We start from the raw sequence: 21393 nt of genomic DNA, 5'->3' as shown, positions 1-21393 counted from the left end.
TTAATTATATTGAATTCATGAAACGGCCTTCAGCCGTGATCTGTGAATGTTTATCTTAAGGTTGTCTTTAATTATTTTTGAGTAATTATTTGGGCCTCCAGCCGACAAGATGCCGCAGGTTTTCTTAAAATGTTTTTCTGTTGTACTGTGTAAAAGCTTATCCCTATAGCCTCTCTTTTATTATACAAAAAAAATATTGGGCTTTGAGACGAAGAATTAATTTGAATTTCTCATAATATGGCGTTTAGCCGAAATTTGTAAATGCTTGGCTTTTAAAGAATTTCCTTAGCTGATCTGAAATATTATTTCGGGCTTTAGCCGAGAAGATATTGCAATTTTACTTAAGTAAGGCCTTCAGCCTGGTGTTTTAAAAGGAATAATTTAAACTTATTCTGGAGAAGTTACTTGGGCCCTCAGCCGTGAATTGATCTTTGTTGTTTTAAAGAGAAAACTGTGCAATGGTCTGAGAAATAAAGTTGAGTGTTTTTGTATAACTGACAGTAATTGACCTTGCCCCCTTTCCACAACCTGATCCGCTCTGTCCTGCGAAACCAGATCTCATTCTGGTCAATATTTTTTTGCGCCACTCACAGCCTTGACTTGTGACCAGAATTTCTTCGGGTGTTGTGAAGCGTGCAGTGTGTAGAGCGCCAGTAGTAGGTAGCGGGATGGCCCGGTTGGTGTCGCGGCCTACACTGAGAAAGCGGCCAGAAGGCATAGGCGTCGCTAGTGGTAGCGGTACGAGCCGGCACGCGATCGCCCCGCGCGCTGCGGCAGCAAGTCTGGTCTGTCCACCTGCCGCTGTGTGTGTGTCGCGGCGGGCTGCTGGCTTTCTCGGCCCCGGGCAGCCAGAATTGGCGGCCACGACCCGCTGCAGGGCCGCGCCGTGACTCATGCGCGATCTGGTTACACGCCTTAACCGCCACCTCTGTCTAATCCCTGCCTCTCCGAAGCCTACAACCGTTACGGCAGTGCCTCAGCACTCAAGTCGGCCTGTACAGGCCCCGCGTAGACCATCAAACAACTTGTTAAATTTCCCTCGTCTGCCAGTTTATTTGACTTCGTGTGCTGCCCTGATTGACTTGTTTGTTTATCAAACACTGTGTTTGGTTCAAATGGCTCTGAGCACTATGCGACTTAACTTCTGAGGCCATCAGTCGCCTAGAACTTAGAACTAATTGAACCTAACTAACCAAAGGACATCACACACTTCCATGCCCGATGCAGGATTCGAACCTGCGACCGTAGCAGTCACGCGGTTCCAGACTGAAGCGCTTAGAACCGCACGGCCACACCTGCCCGGCAAACACTGTGTTTGACAAAAATTCAGCAAACAGGTCTGACTATTTACAATTGCGTTTGTCAAACAAAAACGGGTTACTTGCTAGGCTTCAGTGATGAACGGACAGTACGCATGTTAATGTTTCGCCGCGCATCTCGGGAGGAAAATGATTTGTCTTGTGCTTCATCTTTTGAATCGTGAGGTCTCACAATTGTGAAAACTAAGATCAAAGTAACATACTGAACATAAAGGAACACATTTCTTTAAGGAAATAGTAGTGCCGTCAACTTTTTCAGTCTGCGTCTACGTCTACACTCCACAAATCACTTTTCGGTGTGTGGCGGAGGGTACTCTCTTCTGGTAGTCCTGCGTGTTAGTAGGCTGTGTAGGTTTTTATGTTGGTAACGCCATGCAGCGCTCTATATGAAAATCACTGACTGTGCTGTGTGCAGTCTGAGGCTGGTCGGCATTGTTGTAATATTTGCTATTGTAGTGTTGGGCAGTTGGATGTTAACAGCGCTTAGCGTTGCGCAATTGGAGGTGAGCCGCCAGCAGTGGTGGATGTGGGGAGAGAGATGGCGGAGTTTTGAGAGCGGATGATCTGGACGTGTGTCCATCACAGACAGTAAATTTGTAAGACTGGATGTCATGAACTGATATATATATATATATATATATATATATATATATATATATATATATATATATATATATATATATATATAATGACTTTTGAACCCTATTAAGGTAAATACATTGTTTGTTCTCTATCAATATCTTTCATTCGCTAAGTATGCCTATCAGTAGTTAGTGCCTTCAGTAGTTAGAATCTTTTATTCAGCTGGCAGTATTGGCGTACGCTGTATTGCAGTAGTTTGAGTAACGAAGATTTTTGTGAGGTAAGTGATTCATGAAAGGTATAGGTTATTGTTAGTCAGGACCATTCTGTTTTAGGGATTTTTGAAAGTCAGATTGCGTTGCGTTAAAAATATTGTGTGTCAGTTTAAGCACAGTCACTTATAATTTTTCAAAGGGGACGTTTCAGTGGCGGAGGGTACTCTCTTCTGGTAAGCCTGCGTAAGGGCTCGAATCTCTCTTGATTTTATGTTCATGGCGCTCTCACGAGATATACCTAGTAGGAAGCAATATGTTGGTTGACTCATCCAGGAACATAGGCTTTCGGAACTTTAACAGTAGAACGCCTCACTTCCAGCGTCTTGCACTGGAATTGGCTGATCATCTCCGTGACGGTTTCGCTCTTATCAAATGAACGTGTAACGAAGCGTCCTGCTCTTCTATGGAGCTTCTCTATCTCACAGTCAAACCTATATGGCATGGGTCCCAGACTGACGAGCAATATTCAAGTACTGGTCGAACGAGTACTTTGTTAGCTACTTTCCTTGTTGTAATTCTTCATGCTTTCCCGGTGATCTGTTGACATCTTGAATATTCTGGATATTCAGGAATCCAGCCGGATGTTCGCGTCGTTCTCGCACGATATTTCAACAGCGTGCCTCGCTATCTTCTTCAAGTGCTACCTGAGACTGTTCCTTCTTTTTTTTTTTTGCATTTTTCATTCCCTTGTCAGAGGGAGAAGGGCGGGCTGTTCTAGGGCGTGCATTTTGCCCTTTTCAGCCATTGGGTGTAGTTTAATACCGTTGTGGCACAATTTATTTTGCTCGCTGGGGGTGCAAAAAGGGGGTTTCTCTCAATTGGAAATTTATTTGCAGGAGTATGTTGGGGACAGTTCCGTTATTTACCTTACTGGCTAAGGAAAACCTAAAAAATCCGGCCAGAACTGCATGGGTCGATCGAGTCCAGTATTTATGCCTGGAAGGAGCTGGGCGTTCCCTAATCGGTCCGCGCCGACTCGAGTGTTCCGTCTGTGGTCCGCGCCCCCCAGACTCGGCTTCAATGGACCCCTCCATTCGCGGATGTTCCGACTGCCGTCCGCGCGCGTTTTGGCCGTCCTTAACGTGATGCTTGATTCTGGCGAAAACTGGAACTACCTCCCCCTCTCAGCATCTGAGCAGGAAACTCAGAGAACTCAGCATCTTCCCTACTTGTTCATCGACTACGTTTGCTGAGGATTCTTCCAGAGAATCTAAGTCCGCCATCTGCCTTATGTGGTCGTTGCACTTCAAATCGCTCCGTACGCATACAGCCAGATATTATATGGAAGTAACTGTTTACAGTGATTATTCTACAATCGTGTAATCATGTAACAGAGAAAGGCCCAAATAAAAAAATTGCGTTCTATGCAAGACGAATAACGGGGAGTAAAACAAAACTAGAAAAATTAAGGCCTTGTCATTCTTCCACAGTCGATTGAAATGTGCCCACGTTGTGGAACTTATGAAGAATAGACATTTTTAGAAGACCATGTACATATTCGTTTAACAACTGGAGGGCTGAAGTAGATTTTCGTATGACTGTCGTTTTTTTTTCCATTACAGGGAGGAAGCAAATTTTCGTAGATTTATTCATCTCTTCATTTCAACCATTTCCTTGACCAGTGCCTTTCCCGAATTTTCGTTATACATAGCGCTAAACTCAAGGTAAGAAGTGCTCTAACTCTGTGCTGGGGGCCATTACCACTCGTGGCAAAATACTTCACGACCCGATCATTGCACAACACGAGAGCTGCTCCAAAAGCGAGATTACGTTAGACTATCTTGCTATGAACGGCTGAACACTTCTTTGTCATACCCGTGGGAAGTAAACAATGAATAAATTACCTATGTACGTAAAGTGCATACGGGATAATTATAAAGGACGTACAGCACGACAGTGTCACCAGAGACTTCAACAGGCTTGCGGCGAATCTACATTTTCCTACAGAATAGTGACAAGGATAGTAAAAGCTTCCAACGAGGGACGCCAAAATGTGGCAGAGATTCGTCGGCCAGGTCGCTCCTGTGACAGTGAAGCAGTTCCTGCTCATATCACGTTACTGGACACCAGGCGATTCGCCAGCTACCCTGGAAGACAGGATTAGGTCATACGTTTGTGCTTCGCGTTTTGAAGGAACGTTTGGGATGAGAAATATTGCGTCACGCGGTGTTTGCGCATGGTATGACGGAAATGTAGATGTGGTTACGGTATGAGGCTACTCGTATTCACTAGGAACGCTATAAACGCGAAGATGAGGCTTTCGTACGCAGTGTGAGACAGCGACTAAATATTGTGAACTACACCTGGAAAGCTAGCTTCTTTACGGATCAACACGACGATCGAAAGTTCTTAAGAATCGCAGCAAAGCACTGTACCATCTACCATGCTCCGCGGATGAGCTCGATAAAATTACTCCTAAAGTGAAGGACGTACTTGGTGGCATTCGCTTCAGACCTGTTAACAGAGGTTCGATGGGCAAAGGACCGTTTCAGTCTCATTATCAACACAACTGGCACTGCTAAAGATAGCCTACGACTTGCACGTCGCTGGTAACAGGTTGTACACAGTGACGGACCCTACTTTGATAGACAGTAAACATGTATTTAATTTGGTATCAGATGTAAATACACTACTGGCCATTAACATTACTACCCCAAGAAGAAATGCAGATGATAAACGAGTATTCATTGGACAAATATATTATACTAGAACTGACATGTGATTACATTTTGACGCAATTTGGGTGCATAGGTGCTGTTAAATCAGTACCCAGAACAACCACCTCCAGCCGTAATAACGGCCTTGATACGCCTGGGCATTGAGTCAAACAGAGCTTGTACGGCGTGTACAGGTACAGCTGCTCATGCAGCTTCAACACGATACCACAGTTCATCAAGAGTAGTGACTGGCGTATTGTAACGAGCCAGTTGCTCGGCCACCATTGACCAGACGTTTTCAGTTGGTGAGAGATCTGGAGAATGTGCTGGCCAGGGCAGCAGTCGAACATTTTCTGTATCCAGAAAGGCCCGTACAGGACCTGCAACAAGCTGACGTGCCTTATCCTGCTGAAATGTAGGGTTTCGCAGGGATCGAATGAAGGGTAGAGCCACGGGTCGTAACACAACTGAAATGTAACGTCCACTGTTCAAAGTGCCGTCAATGCGAACAAGAGGTGACCGAGACGTGTATCCAATGGCACCCCTTACCATCACGCCGGGTGATATACGCCAGTATGGCAATGACGAATTTACGCTTCCAATGTGCGTTCACCGCGATGTCGCCAAAACGGATGGGACCATCATGATGCCGTAAACAGAACCTGGAATCATCCGAAAAAATGACGTTTTGCCATTCGTGCACCCAGGTTCGTCATTGAGTACAACATCGCAGGCGCTCCTATCTGTGATGGAGCGTCAAGGGTAACCGCAGCCACGGTGTCCAAGCTGATAGTCCATGCTGCTGCAAACGTTGTCGAACTATTCGTGGAGATGGTTGTTGTCTTGCAGACGTCCCCATCTGTTGACTCAGGGATCGAGACGTGGTTGCACGATCCGTTACAGCCATGCGGATAAGATACCTGTCATCTCGACTGCTAGTGATACGAGGCCGTTGGGGTCCAGCACGGCGTTCCATATTACCCTCTTGAACCCATCGATTCCATATTCTGCTAACAGTCTTTCGATCTCGACCAACGCGAGCAGCAATGTCGCGATACGATAAACCGCAAACCGCAATCGCGATAGGCTACAATCCGACCTTTATTAAAGTCGGAAACGTGATGGTACGCGTTTCTCCTTCTTACACGAGGCATCACAATAACGTTTCACCAGGCAACTCCTGTCAACTGCTGTTTGTGTATGAGAAATCGGTAGGAAACTTTCCTCATGTCAGCACGTTGTAGGTGTCGCCACCGGCGCCAACCTTGTGTGAATGCTCTGAAAAGCTAATCATTTGCATATCACAGCATCTTCCTGTCGGTTAAATTTCGCGTCTGTAGCACGTCATCTTCGTGGTGTAGCAATTGTAATGGCCAGTAGTGTAAATAGTTGCCATTGTTAAACTTACAACCCCCACATGTCCTTCAGCTCCTTCGACCTCCACCCTGTAACAGTGTTACGTGACACGCCATGTACAGATAAGAATAGGTCGCTCCACTGGCAACAATAAATTCAAAGCTTTCAATTGATAATGAATAACTTTGTTGTTAGCCTATGTTTGTTTTAGATTAGTATTAAACACGAAGAATGGGTCGATGCAGCTCTTCACGCTAGGCTATTCCGTGCAAGCCCTTTCATCTCTGCCTGACTACAGCAAGCTACGTCTGTTTGAAACTGCTCACTGTAGTCAAGGCTTGGATTCACTCTACTGTTTAACTCCTCTACCTCCCCCACCTTTTCCTCTATTGCAAAATCGACGATTCCTTGACGCCCCACGATATGTCCCATCAACCATCCCTTGTTTTAGTAAAGTTGTGCATAACTTGACTCAACACGTCGTAATTATTTGTCGTATCTACTTATATAATCTTCAGATACATCTGCAGCACCGCATTACAAAAGCTATTTTTCTCTGTCCGCGTGAAGCGCACGCTCCTGGTGATAGCTCCGGTATCGGAGCTGAAACATCAGCGGAAAGTGCCTTATCTGATTCTGACGCAATATAACAACGCAGCGGACTTCGTCATCAGTAATGGCGTACAACTTTCTGCAAGATCTGCTACGAAACGGTTTCCAGTAAAGCTGCCTGCTCGCGACGGAATGCGTAGAGCACAAGGAATCTTATCCGCCCATAAATCTGTTGCGGTATGACTGCTAGGCATCTTGTGAATATTCTTTACTTTTATATTGCTTTACGAAAGGAAGAACTGAAAAATTATAACAGCCAAAAACACGTGCGAGTTTAAACCGTGCTAATGCAATTAAATTAGTCCACCAAGGAGCGGCGTAACAATAGCTGGTCGATATCGAGGAAAGGGTATTGTATACTGACGAATTGCGTAACTCCGTAACGAATAAGGCCAACTAGTCAATATGTGCCCGAACGTGAAGGTTATACTAAATCGAAACAGGAAGGTCACCTCGCTTCAAATCTTACTAATGGCTCTTACATTGACACCTGTTTTGGTATCCTTAATTTAAGGCCTTTGTTTGATACCAGGAGACTTCTCTTGGCCAGGAATGCCTTCTTTGCCTGTGCTGGTTTCTTTAATCTTCGTCTACTTCGAGACCACCAAAATGTTTATGTTAAGTCTCTCGCTACTCTCATTTCTACTTATTTTTCGTTACTTTCGTCTTTTCCGGTTAATTATCAATTCATATTCTGTACTCATTAGCCTTTTCCTTCCATTCAACATAGCCTATAATTTTTCTTCACATTAACTGATGATAGCACCAGCGATCGTTTCACCTTGAATTTTAATTCCCCCGTTGAACCTTCTTTTATTTCCGTCATTGCTTCTTCGACGTAGGGGCGAAAGACTCCATCGCTGTTCTTCACACTTTTTAATCCGAGTTTGTCGTTCTTGGTCATCCAGTATTATTGTTCCTTCTTGGTTCTAGTACATACTGAATATTACCGTTTTTCCATGTAGGTTACTTCTATCTTTCTCGGAATTTCGAAAACCTTATCCCATTTTACATCGTCGAACACTTTTTCTAGGTAATCTGATCGTACTGTTCCTTACTGATATTTGTAAATACTATACAGGGTGTTACAAAAAGGTACGGCCAAACTTTCAGGAAACATTCCTGACACACAAATAAAGAAAATATGTTATGTGGACATGTGTCCGGAAACGCCTAATTTCCATGTTAGAGCTCATTTTAGTTTCGTCCACCTACGCTCAATGGTGCACGTTATCATGATTTCATACGGGATACTCTACCTGTGCTGCTAGAAAATGCCTTTACAAGTACGACACAACATGTGGTTCATGCACGATGGCACTCCTCCACATTTCAGTCGAAGTGTTCGTACGCTTCTCAACAACAGATTCGGTGACCGATGGATTGGTAGAGGCGGACCAATTCCATGGCCTCCACGCTCTCCTGACCTCAACCCTCTTGACTTTCATTTGTGGGGCCATTTGAAAGCTCTCGCCTACGCAATTCCGGTACCAAATGTAGAGACTCTTCGTGCTCGTATTGTGGACGGCTGTGATACAATACGCCATTCTCCAGGGCTGCATCAGGGATTCCATGCGACGGAGGGTGGATGCATGTATCCTCGCTAACGGAGGACATTTTGAACATTTCCTGTAACAAAGTGTTTGAAGTGACGCTGGTACGTTCTGCTGCTGTGTGTTTCCATTCCATGATTAATGTGATTTCAAGGGAAGTGATTTGAAGAAGCTCTAACATGGAAAGCGAGCGTTTCCGGACACATGTCCACATAACATATTTTCTTTCTCTGTGTGTGAGGAATGTTTCCTGAAAGTTTGGCCGTACCTTTTTGTAACACCCTGTATATTACCCGTCTTTCCCTAAAGCTTACACCTATTTTTCTCAGAATTCCAAATATCTTACACAGTATTACATTATCGTACGCTTTTTCTGGGTCGACAAATCCTGTGAGCGTGTGAGCGTGTCTTTTTAATTTTTTTTTTCAATCTCTCTTTGATTTTCAAACCTAAAGTCAGAATCACCTCTATTTGCCTTTTCCTTTCCTAAATCCAAATTGATCGTCATCTAACAGATCCTTCTATTTTGCTGTATATTATTCTTGTCAGCAACTTGGAGGCATGAGCTGTTAAGCTGACTGTGCGATAGTTTTCGCACCTGTGTGCCTTTGCTGTCTTCGGAGCTGTATGGATGATGTTTTTTCCGAAACTCTGATGGTACGTCACAAGCCTCATATATTCTACACATCAAATTGAAAAATTGTTTGGTTGCCACTTCCCACAATTATTTCAGGAATTCCTATGGAATGTTATCTCTTCATTTTGCCATATTTGATCCGAAGCTATCCAGAGGCTTTTTTTTTTAATTTTTTTATTCCACATTCGAGCTCACGTATCACGTCATCAGCCGAGTCCTCTCCCCCCCCCCCCCCCCTCCAGATAGAGGCCTTAAATGTACTCTTTTCACCTATTTTCCCTCTTCTCTGGGTTTAACAGCGAAATTCCCATTGTACTTTCAATGTTACCACCTTTGATTTTTATTTCACTGAAGGTTGTTTTGGCTTTCCTATGTGCTGGATCAGTCCTTTCGACAATCATATCTGTTTTGATTTCATCACATTTTGCCTGCAGCCCTTAGCCTTCGCTTCCTTACATTTCCTTTTCATTTCATTCTTGAGTGAAGCGATTTATAGTGTTATACTGCTTTATTTCTTTGAGCAATTTTGCACCTCCTTCATTCATCGATCAGTCAAAGTATTTCTTGTGGTACCAAAGGCTTCTTCTGTTTTTATTGATACATAATAAAATGTGATGCGTTGGATACTTTACGTATCACTTTCACCCTCCCCCCTCCCCCGCCCCTCTCTCTTCCTTGTTTCAGTTGTGGATGGTGCGCAGATGAAAGGCTGCTGGTAAGCTTCAGTGTGAGCTCGAATGTATCTAATTTTGCCATTGTGGTCTTTCTATGGGATGTATGTGAAAGGGAGATAAATGTTGCCCGATTGTCCAAGGAACGAACACTTGCGGAGTTTCGACCATATACCATATTATGATACGAGGGCTGTCCAAAAAGTCAGTAACGATTGATCGCGAAATGAAAATCACAGTGAAAATCAGAAATGTTTCATTTGTAACAGTTAGCTACACCTTTCAGCTACTTCTCTACGTAGTCGCCGTTCTGACTCAGACATTCGTCGTAGCGTTGTACCAACTTTCCAATACCCTCATCATAGAAGGCAGCCGCCAGCGCTTTCCACCAATTCTCTACGCTGGCATTAAGCTCGTTGTCTGTGCCAAAATGTTGCCTTCATAGCCAGCGGTTCGTTTGAGCAGAGATGAAACTCAGTGGGAGACAATTACGGGATGTATTGTGGGTAACCAAACATACCCAATTGAAACGATGCAGGAACATCTTCATAGCCTTTGCAGAATGAGGCTTAGAATTGTCTTGAAGAAGAAACCGCACGACAGTTATGTAATGTTGGTCGCATAGCTTCAGGGGAAAATTCTCACCAGGCCCTCGTACGTGGCGGGAGACACTATTTTCTATAACATCTTTACGCACTCACTAAGAGCTCAGGAATGAAAAGAGCGACAAAATTCTACCTAGAGTCATACTAGAGACAAAGCCCAACACATCTTTGCAAAGCTTTATCCGATTTTCATAGTCGTTTCCATTTCGCGACCGATCGTAACTTACTTTCTGGACAGCCCTCGTACATAAGGCCTCTTTTGTAACATCTACCACTGGAGTTGGTTCAAATGGCTCTGAGCACTATGGGATTTAACTTCTGAGGTCATCAGTCCCCTAGAACTTAGAACTACTTAAACCTAACTAACCTAAGGACGCCACACACATCCATGCCCGAGGCAGGATTCGAACCTGCGACCGTAGTGGTCGCGCGGTTCCACACTGTAGCACGCACAACCGCTCGGCCACACCGGCCGGCTTGGACGCTTTCCCGCTTACTAAACGTACGTGACGAAACGCGCTGCTCTTCTTTAGATGTTCTCCTTTTGTTTTCTTTTTTTTTCCCTTATCAAATCTACATGTTAAAGGTCTCACAGTGAGAAGCAATAATCAAGTATCGGCCGAATGAGAGTTTTGCAAGCTTACCTCAGTCGTTTGTGGACTCCATTTCTGAGGATTCTCGAACGAATCCGTTTGCCACCGCCTTTCCTACGGTTAGTACGTGTCATCGTTCCGCTTTTATCCGCTTCGTACGCATGTTGTTGTTGTTGTTGTTGTTGTTGTTATTGTGGTCTTCAGACCGAAGGCTGGTTTGATACAACTCTCCATGCTACTCTGTTCTGTGCAAGCCTCATCATCTCCGAATAATTACTGCAACCAACATCCTTCTGAAATTGCTTATTGTATTCATCTCTTGGTCTCTGTCTACGATTTTTACTCCACACACTTCCCTCCAGTAGTAAATTGATGATCCACTGATATCTCAGACTGTGCCCTGTCAACCGATCCCTTCTATGAGTCAAGTTGTGACACAGATTTGTTTCCTGCCCAATTCTACTCAATACTTCCTCATTAGTTACCCATCTAATCTTCAGCATTCTTCTGCAGCGCCTTTTTTCTGTCTAAACTGGTTATCGTCTACGTTTCACTTCCATACATGGCTACACTCCAGAGAAAAATAAATTTCTGTACTTTAGGAACGCTTTTCTTGCTAGTGCCAACCTACGTTTTATATCCTCTCTGTTTCGGCCATCTTCAGTTATTGAGCTGCCCAAATAGCAAAACTCATCTACTACTTTAAAAGTCTCATTTCCTAATTAGGTTCCCTCAGCATCGCTTGATTTCATTCGACTACTTTCGATTAGCCAAGTTTTATTTTTGTTAATGTTAATCTTATATCCTCATTTTAAGACACTGTCCATTCATATGCATACTTCCACATGTTTAATGAATTAAGTCGTTACAGTCATTATTCGTCAATCGTGTGAGCATACAATGATTGGTGTCTCCACCTATTTATGCCCAGTGCATTGTATATATATCTACCATGTTATTAAAAGTAGCTGGACACCCCCAAAAGCACGTTTTTCAAATTAGGTGCACTGTGCTGCCACCTACTGCCAGGTACTCCATATCAACGACCTCAGTAGTCATTAGACATCGTGAGAGAACAAAATGGGGCGATCCGCAGAACTCACGGACTTCGAACGTGGTCAGGTGATTGGGTGTCACTTGTGTCATACGTCTGTACGCGAGATTTCCACACTCCTAAACATACCTAGGACCACTACTTCCGATGTGATAGTGAAGTGGAAACGTGAAGGGACACGTACAGCACAAACGCTTACAGGCTGACTTCGTCTGTTGACTGACAGAGACTGCTGACGTAAATTCCTAAGGGACCAAACTGCTGAGGTCATCAGTCCCTAGACTTACACACTGCTTAAACTAACTTATGCTAAGAGCGACACACACCCCTATGCTCGAGGTAGGACTCGAACTTCCGGCGGGAAGGGCCGCGCAATCGGTGAAATGGCGCCTCAAACTGCGCGGTCACTCCCCGCGGCCTGTTTGTGTGTGTGTGTGTGTGTGTGTGTGTTTGTGTGTGTGTGTGTGTGTGTTTGTGTACACACATGTACATAGTAGACATAAATGAATAAATATATACATTGCACACACACACACACACACACACACACACACACACACACACACACACACAAAATTAGACAGACCGATTTTAACTGCAGTGCTCAGTGTACACCTCGTTTCTTCTCGATGGAATATTAGTTTGCCGTACCATATGCGGCAGCTGCGGTGTAGCACCGCGAACATTGCTCTACAGGCACTGAAAATACACTCCTGGAAATTAAAATAAGAACACCGTGAATTCATTGTCCCAGGAAGGGAAACTTTATTGACTCATTCCTGGGGTCAGATACATAACATGATCACACTGACACAACCACAGGCACATAGACACAGGCAACAGAGCATGCACAATGTCGGCACTAGTACAGTGTATATCCACCTTTCGCAGCAATGCAGGCTGCTATTCTCCCATGGAGACGATCGTAGAGATGCTGGATGTAGTCCTGTGGAACGGCTTGCCATGCCATTTCCACCTGGCGCCTCAGTTGGACCAGCGTTCGTGCTGGACATGCAGACCGCGTGAGACGACGCTTCATCCAGTCCCAAACACGCTCAATGGGGGACAGATCCGGAGATCTTGCTGGCCAGGGTAGTTGACTTACACCTCCTAGAGCACGTTGGGTGGCACGGGATACATGCAGACGTGCATTGTCCTGTTGGAACAGCAAGTTCCCTTGCCGGTCTAGGAATGGTAGAACGATGGGTTCGATGACGGTTTGGATTACCGTGCACTATTCAGTGTCCCCTCGACGATCACCAGAGGTGTACGGCCAGTGTAGGAGATCGCTCCCCACACCATGATGCCGGGTGTTGGCCCTGTGCGCCTCGGTCGTATGCAGTCCTGATTGTGGCGCTCACCTGCACGGCGCCAAACACGCATACGACCATCATTGGCACCAAGGCAGAAGCGATTCTCATCGCTGAAGACGACACGTCTCCATTCGTCCCTCCATTCACGCCTGTCGCGACACCACTGGAGGCGGGCTGCACGATGTTGGGGCGTGAGCGGAAGACTGTCTAACGGTGTGCGGGACCGTAGTTCAGCTTCATGGAGACGGTTGCGAATGGTCCTCGCCGATACCCCAGGAGCAACAGTGTCCCTAATTTGCTAGGAAGTGGCGGTGCGGTCCCCTACGGCACTGCGTAGGATCCTACGGTCTTGGCGTGCATCCGTGCGTCGCTGCGGTCCGGTCCCAGGTCGACGGGCACGTGCACCTTCCGCCGACCACTGGCGACAACATCGATGTACTGTGGAGACCTCACGCCCCACATGTTGAGCAATTCGGCGGTACGTCCACCCGGCATCCCGCATGCCCACTATACGCCCTCGCTCAAAGTCCGTCAACTGCACATACGGTTCACGTCCACGCTGTCGCGGCATGCTACCAGTGTTAAAGACTGCGATGGAGCTCCGTATGCCACGGCAAACTGGCTGACACTGTCGGCGGCGGTGCACAAATGCTGCGCAGCTAGCGCCATTCGACGGCCAACACCGCGGTTCCTGGTGTGTCCGCTGTGCCGCGCGTGTGATCATTGCTTGTACAGCCCTCTCGCAGTGTCCGGAGCAAGTATGGTGGGTCTGACACACCGGTGTCAATGTGTTCTTTTTTCCATTTCCAGGAGTGTAGTTTATGATAGAGAGGGCTCTGGACGCCACACGATTCACATCTTTAGCCTACCTCTGGGTAGCATCTTCCAATGCACGATACGCATATATTTTTGATGGCAGTCCTGTAAATTCCACAATCGCCAATCCATTCGCCTCGTCTTTCATTGGGCCTAAAACCTTCTTGTTCTGTGGAATAATACCATAAGGATTATCGGCAATGTATAAGGACGTGTCGAATTCATTACCATGGCACCTCATTACTTCAAATGGATCGCAGTTCTTCACAGAATAGACGAAGATAACTTTCCATATAAAGTAATTTAGGATCTGCGAAATGAGTTTTTGCAACCTCATAATGAAATTGGTACCTGTGGAGTTTGGATAGGTCTAGTATGCAGATCCAAACATAAATAGATTTCGTAAACTCTACTACAGTCTTCGCCATGATATTGAATATGATGCCCCACTTAAAATTTGGTCTGGCAATGCATTTTCTCACGCCAGAACGCCGAGTCCATTCGACTCTAATCAAAATTGCACGTCGGTATCTCAAATTCTCCATTGTTTTTCCGAAAATTTATAAAAATCTTTCTCAACGTCACATATCGCCGAAGCTCCCTGCCTCGTATTCAAATCAATATACTCCTTCAACCAGGGTTCTGCTTGAAGGAGATATCCTGTGTGATTTGAGCCAGCTCGATCCTCAAGGTGAGACATTTCTGGAGATTACAATAATTAATAATGTAACTCCGCTTATTCCCCAGCATTGTCTTCAGTTTTGGGGTGGAGGTTCCTTGCGGAACTAGTTGTTCTGGACACAGTGGCAAATCTTCAAACTAATAGGTTATGTCAGTTCTGCCTCCATCACATACCCTACATGAGAATCAGCTATCATCCCCCCCCCCTCCCCTCCCTCCATGATTCTTCCACCTAATCCCTTGGATTCGTCTTTGGGCTCCCATCGAAACTTACCAATCAGCAATGATTGCTGCAAGGCATGCCCGTATAAGTTACTCACATTCAAGTACATAATGTAACTCGAATCAAGAAATGCGTGGGTTATTTGCTTTGGCGTGCCTATGGACACATTGGCATAGTCTTCCACGGATCCCTTGCTCAAAGAAAACAAGCATGTCAGCATCGGTCAATAATTCGATGCTGCACTTCGTTTTCTTGAGCATTGCGTCCCAAGACAACCCAGGAGCCGTGTAATAAAATGTGGGGTCCAGAGAGTATGTGGTCATGCATAGTCTCCGGAATATCTCGAAAACGTCCTCATACTAGCGCTCGTCTGTGTCTATGTAAAGCCGTTATGTAAAGCTGTTATGTCAGGTAGCCTGGTTTCGTTGAATTTTGCCATGCTATCCACACACTCGTATGGGAAAATCCTCTTCCTAGTCACAAGTTGAAACTTTTCCTCGTCGGGAAATGCAGCTCAAGTGATGTCTATATCCCCCCCCCCCCCTCCACTCCCCGAGGTAGAGTTACAACGTGTTTCTGAAGTGGCGTCTCCATAAAACGTAGCGTATCAAGAAAGTGGAGCATAATTCTTGGCGTCATTCGTTTGGAGAATGAAATGTATTTCTCGACACTCCCAGGTAGGACACTGACCTTATCTTACTCCAAGCCGAAATCAGCCAGGTGCCCAACTAGGAAGTGAGCGTCATGAGCGTCATACTCACATTATGGGAGAAAACGAGTTTTTGCCCTGGTAATTGGTACTTCAAATTGCACGTATTGTGAGCTGCGCCACGGAACTTCCCCGTAAGTTGACAGTGGTCCCTACGAGGAGTTTCCGTTTTCTGTCTAACGGCAGCCCACTAATATAACAGTCAGCTGCGTTATTGTACAAATCTTCATTCTCCTTTGTTTTGAGCATGGGAAAGCTGTCGCTCTGGTTCAAATGGCTCTGAGCACTATGGGACTTAACAGCTGTGGTCATCAGTCCCCTAGAACTTAGAACTACTTAAACCTAACTAACCTAAGGACATCACACACATCCATGCCCGAGGCAGGATTCGAACCTGCGACCGTAGCAGTCGCGCGGTTCCGGACTGCGCGCCTAGAACCGCGAGACCACCGCGGCCGGCAGCTGTCGCTCTAAAGCGTATCAACCTCCCAAGGTCAGTGAGCAACCAACTGAGGATTATCCCCGACAAAAAAAAATTGTAGCGGTTAAGACGATGCGATCTTGTAGCTAACAGGTAGTCGTCTAGGCAGGCATTCTCGTGTAAAAGGTTGTCCTTGATACTTTTGCGATCATCTGTCACAGGTGAATGGTATAGGTACCTACTTTCCTGTTATGTGCACTCTTTTATTTGGCGAGAGTACCCAGTATGTGTCGTGCAGTTTCAGCAAGACATGAGACACCAAATTGTCCCAAATTGTGTCAGGGACTTGAGAGTGCTAGGGGGTGTGACTGCCAGTTGAAGTCACCTAAACTTGAGGCCGCCTGTGTAGCCAACGAGGATAATAGGCACGCCTCGGACTCAGGTCCCGCCAGTCTCCGTGACTTGTAAGCAGCTTTTGTGGACCATAAATCATTGTAAAATGTCGAATCTAGGCGCTGCAGTCCGGAACCGCGCGCCCGCTACGGTCGCAGGTTCGAATCCTGCCTCGGGCATGGATGTGTGTGGTGTCCTTAGGTTAGTTAGGTTTAAATAGTTCTAAGTTCTAGGGGACTGGTGATTTCAGAAGTTAAGTCCCATAGTACTCAGAGCCATTTTTTGTCGAATAAAAACACATTCAGCCGTCTAAATTTCCATTTGTTATTTTATTTCTGCAACCAGTTTCAGCGTTACATTACGCCTTCTTCAGGCCCCCTGACCAACAGATGGCAAGTGATATTCGAAGGGATTGCCGTGTATCCGTAGGTTTCTTTTTAAGACAGCGATCCCTGATCATCACTTACGAACAGATGGCAAGTGATGATCCAAGGGATCGTTATGTTAAGCAAAAATCTACGAATACCAGTGACTGAATGCTGTCCCCGTATTTTGGATCAACGGTACGATATGTCGGACACGTCGGTCAGGGGTCCTGAAGATGGTGTAATGTATCGCTGAAACTGGTTGCACAAGTAAAATAACAACTCGAGATTTGTACGGCTTAAGGTGTTTTGATTCGACACTTTATAGTGAACAACCGACAGCCCGCCACCATCTGTATAAACATGGACTGGAACAGTATGGTTCCTCCGCATTTTGTGTTTCGTGGGCTCCGTACCATCACGCGTCAAAGTTCTCTTCAGTAAGTAGTTAACTAATTTATTGGTCCGAGGTGTAAATAAACGATTACGCGTTACAAACGTAGCGGCCTCTGTTTCGCACGCTTAGTCTGTATGGTCTGCACTGGTTTTCTTCTTTTGTTTTTGTTTTTCTTTAATCGAATTGTTATGTTGTTCACAAGTTGTGACATCTCAAAATTTTCACGTTAATAAAGGCCACGGAAGCATTGTCTTTTCCGAATGTACTCCTGACCAAAAACCGAGTCAGAGGTCTTTTTTAATGGTGCCTTTTGAATTCTTATGGCGCTATTTATATAGCAACTCCCATCCTCTAACACATAGTTCCTTGGAAGTCAAATTCCAGTTTTTATAGGTTTAGCTTTAAAAAAATTTTAATATAACGAAATATTTTCATAAAAGTTTTCATCCCCTATTTCACCCCCCTAGGGATTCAATTTCCAAAAAACAGAAGTCACATTTTTTATTTCTAACTGAGGAGCCAAATACAAATTTCTAGAAATTTATTTTCAGAAATGCTTCACTAATGAAATATTTCCATAAAATGTTCATGTACTTGAAAGACACTGAAATACCTATTTTTTTATTTCCATCCAAGAAGTCAAATACCAATTTTCATATGTGTAGCTAAAAATATGTTTTAGTAGTTCCTTAATAATGTTTCATTTTAAAAAATCTGTATCTTGCTATTTTACCCATATAGGGGTAAAATTTCAAAAAATACATCCACACGTATAATATTCGTAGTTCTAGCTTCAAAACTGCCTTAATAGCGACATGTATAAAACCGGCAGGTTAGCTGAGGGCACTAATGCACTACTTCCTAGACTCGGGTAGGTGCGCCAACCCTGGATCGAATCCGTCCAGCGGATTAACGACGAGGGCCGGTGTGCCGGCCCGTCTGGATGTGGTTTTTAGGCGGTTCTCCACATCCCATAGCTGAATACCAGTCTGGTCTCCACATCCCGCCCCAGGTACACGACTCGTAGGCATTTGAAAAAACGTTCGCACTCTTTCATGGCTTACACTAGATGGAGACAGCTGGGGTACACTAATTCTTTTCCAGGGGATACGGAGTGGCGACAGGAAGGGCATCTTTCCATCCTCTGACACCAACATCACCAAATCCATAGTAACGTGGCCAACCCCACGCTGAAGTGGAACGAAGGCCCAAAGCAACTGATGATGATAGAAAAACACCTTTTACCCCACTTAGTGGAGTAATTCCGAACAACCCCTTATTAAACGATACCTATAGTATAATAGTAACATCCTTTCCAAATTTCAAGTTTGTGTCATTAGCAGTTTGGGCTGGAGAATGACTAGCCAGTGAACTGATCAGGCCCTAATTCACCACCGTAAGTGTTGAATTTACAAAAACACTGAACCACGTAATTTTTTATTTCTAACACAGAGGCGAAATTTTAGATTTAAGAAAGGTATTAGTAGTCCCTAAATAATCAGAAGCTTTCATGTACAATTTCACTTATGTAGGGGTTAAATTTACAAAAATGCTATATCACATAATTTTTTATATCCGACCGAGAAATCAAATACCAATTTTCGTAGTTCTAGCTTCAAGCCGACAGACGTGGCCGAGCGGTTCTAGGCGCTACAGTCTGGAGCCGCGCGACCGCTACGGTCGCAGGTTCGAATCGTGCTTCGGGCATGGATGTGTGTGATGTCCTTAGGTTAGTTAGGTTTAAGTAGTTCTGATGACCTTAGAAGTTAAGTCCCATAGTGCTCAGAGCCATTTCGAGCTTCAAAATTAAAAAAAAATTTCATCCCCTATTTCACCCCCTTAGGGTGGAATTTCGAAAAATCACTCCTTCAACGATTCCTGCAGTATAAGGTCAACACCCTCTCCAAATTTCAAGTTTCTATCCTTAGTGGTTTGAGTTTGGCAATGACAAGCCAGCCACTCAGTCAGAACATTTCCTTTTATATGTAGAAATGATGACTCTCTGCAAAAAGTTCCTTTTTTGCATGTAAGAACAAGATACGAAATAAAATTAACGTATGAAACATTAAAACCTCTATTAAAACATTTGCAGCTTTCATGAAGTAAAGTAAATTAAAAGCATGTTGTACATCATTTTATTTATTGCATATTTAAAGCCTACCGTAGTATTTTAAAATACATTTTACAATTTCCATCACCTCATAAAATATACTGCACCACATTACAAGCAAATATTGTTTTCAACAAAGAGAACTGAAAGTAATAATAATGAGTCAGAAAGGAAATTAACCAAAATGTAAGCTGTAAATTAGATACAGGTTACAGAAGATGTTAAGTAAAAATGTAAGTAGTTTAGAAATGATGAGGTGATTCCTTCCCGTCGTCAATGATCGGAATTTGAGTCCAGTCTTTGCCATTTGGGTTGACGCTACAAGTTTTGTACGTAATTTGACTGTATATTGAGCAAAATTATTTACTTCTGAGTTGTATTGATTTGCTGTATTGTCAGTTTCCTAAATTAGTTACACTATTGATCCATAAGAAACACACTCACTTTCTAAAAGCCATACACAAAGTGCGATGAATGCTCTAAATTAATTTCTATTTTAAAGTGATCTTTAGTCAACAATAGTCGGTCACTACAGATTATTAAGAAATACATTTTAAAAACAATTACGAGACTGTTGTCCGTTATTTATAAGTCTCGTCAGGATCTCGGAATGGGATCATCGAATTCTGCCTTTCTGAGCAGCATTTTTTTTATTCGTAAGTATCTATCTAGCTGTGATTGTATGTACGTATTTATACATGTAATATTATTCATCGTATTTATAAAGTTCTGCAGCAACGTTTGTGTTATGTATTTTACTGTACGTCTGCTTCGACACCTATTTCTGTCTCAATTTATGATGCTTCATTTTCTCTGTAACTACTACAGTCATTTAGCGTCGTGGTTACGTTTGGTGAGGGTGGGATGTATATGATCTTTCTCCTCTAGCAATATTTTGAAATGGTTCCGCAGTACATTATTATACTATGGGTCCTCGTGAGTTTTCATTTTCCTTATTTCATGAACGCAGCAAATGTGTTAAGAGCTTTTAGTGTCTTAACTATAGGTGCTGATAGTTGACAGCCTCATAGTGAGAGAATTGTCTCTCTCTGTATACTTTTTTAACTGTTTTAAATGCAGTTAAAGTGGCTGAATGCTACCTGCTATTACTGATAAAATATAACAATCGCTCCCCCACATCAGAAAAATGTCCAACATTTCTAAAGGCGACTGTTCCCTCCTCCCGCCATGATCCCCACCGATCTACATGCAAACTGTCCCTAGCCCCTCAGGGAACGGAAACGTCGACGTACGCACACTCTCGAAATATTCTCATTTGTATTCGGATATTTATTTTTGTCGTTCTCATCTCCGTTACACACTTCTTTCAACGCTGCGACTCAAGCAGGGCGGAAATTGCCTCCAATGCAATTTGCCTCACGATCATTTTATTTCTTCCCTCGTTCTCATCTTAGGATATAATTTCCGAAGGAATGTTCCGTTCATCATTTCAGTGCTATGTCGTCGAGCGTTGTTATTTCCTCCATTCCATTTGTAACCGTCTGCTTTCGACCAGTGAACCTTAACTTTTTTTTCATTTTCGCAAATTATTTCGTAACGCCTTAATCAGCAGTGTCTCGGTTATAAAGCGGGGTTTATCTCGGAGAGAGACGGATCGAATTGTGCTGGCGGAAGAAAGTTTCATCGCCACAGAATGTCCGCCAAGGCCACAAGAAATAAACACTTCACTGCTTTTTCGTGACGTTTATCCCGTATCTTCACGGGGTCGACATGTTAATTATTGGATCTGGCAGTGTTGGTGGTAGCGGGTGGCTAGATGCCCTTCCTATTTCCACAAGTCGCTACACGTATGTACGTCGATGCATGGATGTGTGTGATGTCCTTGGGTTAGTTAGGTTTTAAGTAGTTCTAAGTCTAGGGGGACTGATAATCTCAGATGTTAAGTCCCATGGTGCTCAGAGCCATTTGAACCATTTTAGGCACGGTCCTAGTAGAGGTGGTTTGTCATTGCCTTCCTCAGACCGTAAAGGGGATGAATGATGATGATGAAGACGACACAGCAACACCCAGTCACCTCGAGGCAGGTGAAA

Source organism: Schistocerca gregaria, chromosome 1 (assembly GCF_023897955.1).
Source record: "Schistocerca gregaria isolate iqSchGreg1 chromosome 1, iqSchGreg1.2, whole genome shotgun sequence".
NCBI lineage: Eukaryota > Metazoa > Arthropoda > Insecta > Orthoptera > Acrididae > Schistocerca > Schistocerca gregaria.
This window is presented reverse-complemented; position numbering follows the sequence as displayed.